General features: G+C 44.5%; 1 long non-coding RNA gene across 1 annotated transcript; it reads right to left on the reverse strand.

Moving 5' to 3' along the window:
- Positions 1-2,195: 2,195 nt before the first annotated feature.
- LOC107203554 lies at positions 2,196-2,699 on the reverse strand. Its single transcript, XR_001521232.2, has 2 exons — positions 2,504-2,699; positions 2,196-2,414 (listed from the first exon to the last, which is right to left on the reverse strand). It is a non-coding gene; the product is annotated as an uncharacterized LOC107203554 (long non-coding RNA).
- Between the last annotated feature and the right edge of the window lie 260 nt (positions 2,700-2,959).

A 2,959-nucleotide genomic window follows, 5' to 3' on the forward strand; every position in this document is an offset into this window, starting at 1 on the left:
ATATGAAAAACAAGTCAGCAACAAAGATGATTAACCACTGGAATAGTACAGAGGGAAGTTGTAAAATTATTTCCTATGTCCTGGTGTCTTCAGATCAGGACTGTATTCTCTTCTGTAAAATATGCTTTGATCAAATAAATTCCTGGACTTGACACAGAGGAGGTCAGCCTAGATAAGGTGATCATTCCTCTGAACTTAAAACTCTACTAATACATACCTTCAGAGAGAAAGGCCAGACTGTGGTTGCAGTCTGGCACAGGGACACCAGAAATTTTGGTCCAAGGCCTGGTTCTGTTACAGATTTCCAGAATAATCACAAGGAAATTGTGTAGTTTATCTGTGCCTCTGTTCACCATCTGTAAAGTCTGGAGAATAATCCTTCTCCTGTTCAGTTTTTTTAGCTATTTGGGGTAAGTGGGAAAGCAACTAATTTGTTGTGGGTACAGACCTTTCCTAAGGTCTGCAAAGGCAAGTCTGTAAGCATCATTGCAAAGCATAGATATCCATAAGGAAAGCTTAATGGCACAGAAGGAAAATATATTAGTAGGGAGATAAAGAAATGCCTTTCTTTCAGCAGTAGCCCCCTGAGTGCAGTTAAAAAGCAACATGTCAGAGTTTGGGGATGGTCACTCAGCCAGAGAATCATGATTTCATCTCAGGATGCTTTTGGATACAAATAGCATCCAAGGCCTCTTCATGAGGGAGCCTCTCACTTCCCCCAGTGGCATTTGCAACATTGCAGTCATTTATGTTCTCAACAACAATAATCAAATGACCAGTGTCTGTCTCTATCCATGCACAATGAAGACTTGTGCTCTCTTTGCTTAGCTAAGAAACTTTGTGAGCTTCTGCCAAGAAGTGAAAGACCATTTTGAATGGCTGGAACAAATTCAAACCATGTCCCAGGGAGCTGGAAAGCTCACAGGCCTTGTCCACTGCCCAGCTGCTCCTCCCTTCCCTACATCTTCATTGTGTCTGTCGGTCTCTGTCACTGCTGGAGCTAAAGTAGCTGCTGCTCCACCTGGTAGCTGGACACCCTTCCAGCTTTGCCCTTCTCCTGTCACTGGGGCTGAAATAAGAATAGCCTTTCATGGCATGCAGGAAGTGTGTTTTAGGAAATGAGCTGAGCATGAGTGAGGCTTCAACTCAGCCAGGGAGAAAAGGGCTGAATCCCAGCTGGAACCTCTGAGCAACATCTCAGCGAGTCTTTATGTGAGCTGCTCTGAGTTATGTCTGCTCCAGAGAGAATGGGGACTTGCACAGAGGTCTATGCTAAGATTCCAAGTACACAAGATGTGCTTTTTGCTCCAGAAACTTCTGGATTCACTTCCTGATCAACATGGACCTGAATAAGTGTGTGTATATATCTATCTATCTATCTATATCTATCTATCTATATATATATATATAGACATATACACCCCCATATTGTAACATGACATACATAACAACACTTCACATATTAAAGGGAAAAGACTTCTTTATCTATGAAGATTATTTCTTTTTCTATGAATATAACTACTTCAGCAGTGAGATGTACTCCTAATAAGATACCTTCTTTAACAGAGAAAACAGAGCTAGCAGAAGAAAGCAGTAGCCACTGGCACACAGATTTTCTTGGGCTATGCTAAGGGTTGTGAGGAGAATCACAGGCACCATTGTTTCCAGTTTCCCACTACTCCTAAAAAGCCTCATCAAGCTACAAGCACGACCAGTGTCAGAATAATGCACTGAAAAATATATGAGGGTTTGGAGAAGGAAAGGAAGAGACACCTGTTGGGATGAGTGGAGAACCATATCAGAAATACAGTAAGACACAGCTCCACAGAGCTAAAAGATGCACTTGTGTTATCCTGCCAAGCCCTCCTTGGCACAATGTCTCTGAATGTGATCCTCTTAGTCTATCGCTGGTTCCCTGCGATATGTTTCTATCTGGTTTCTCATGGCTGCAATAAACCCTGCTCCTGCACTAATCTCATTTTACAGTTCCACTGACTTGAAAAGAACCCAAGTAAAATTGCTGTGCAGTTTCTGCTGGCGCTATTATGGCTGTATCACTTGTCAGCTTTCATAAACAAGATAAATATAGTTAAACTTAAAGCATCAGATATGAAGAAATTTGGCATGTTACAGCAACTCATCAGAAATATTTTTTGACAGGTACCTTATAAAAAAAGAAACAAGAGGATGCCAGAGAGGATATAAAAACTTCAAATTTCTCTTTTTGCAAAATTCTTTTGCCCAAGGAAGCTGCAAGAACTCAGTACACTGCCTTTCCAGCACCATTAGCTAACTCTTCTGTCCCACACAGCAGCTGGACCCGCACTGACTCCCTAAAAGCAGTGAGTTTTGATATCAGTCTCTGTATCTTAAAGAGCCTCTCATCTCAGATTGCATCACTGGGATCCAGCTACCTGGAAGATAAAAGGCAGAACATCAGGAGGCATGCAAAGCTGGAGGGAGGGGAGAAATGTTCCTGTTAGCAGGGAAAACCCCTACTCACAAGTGATTTGTGACATGTTTCCACAGCAAGAGGACATCCCATCTGAAGGGCCTGTGTGAAAGATCATCCCCCACTCTTCCCCACACAAGTGGTTGGTTTGTGCCTCCAGCTACTCCGTGCTCCAAAGAAGACAAGAATCTCCCCTCTAGCACCTGCATGAAAAGACCAAGCCCAACAGATCTGCCCACGCCCAGGAAGTGCCCACGCTCTGCTCCCTTATCACCTCCAGGAGTGATGGAGCGGCGAGATGGGGGAAGGCAAGAGCACAGTCCCACAGGTGCTGACCAGGGGGTGCCAGTGTGCAAGGGACACGGGGATGCCTTGCTCAGGGACAGTCTGTGGGGTGAGTTTGGGCTGCCCCTCGTTGTCCAGCCCTGAGCCCTCTCAGAGCACGTGGAGGTCAAAGCAGCATCAGCCAACACGAGTCAGCTGTGCTGAGACCTGAGCCCATGGCTC

This window comes from Parus major, chromosome 4 (assembly GCF_001522545.3).
Source record: "Parus major isolate Abel chromosome 4, Parus_major1.1, whole genome shotgun sequence".
In the NCBI taxonomy this organism is placed as follows: Eukaryota; Metazoa; Chordata; class Aves; order Passeriformes; family Paridae; genus Parus; species Parus major.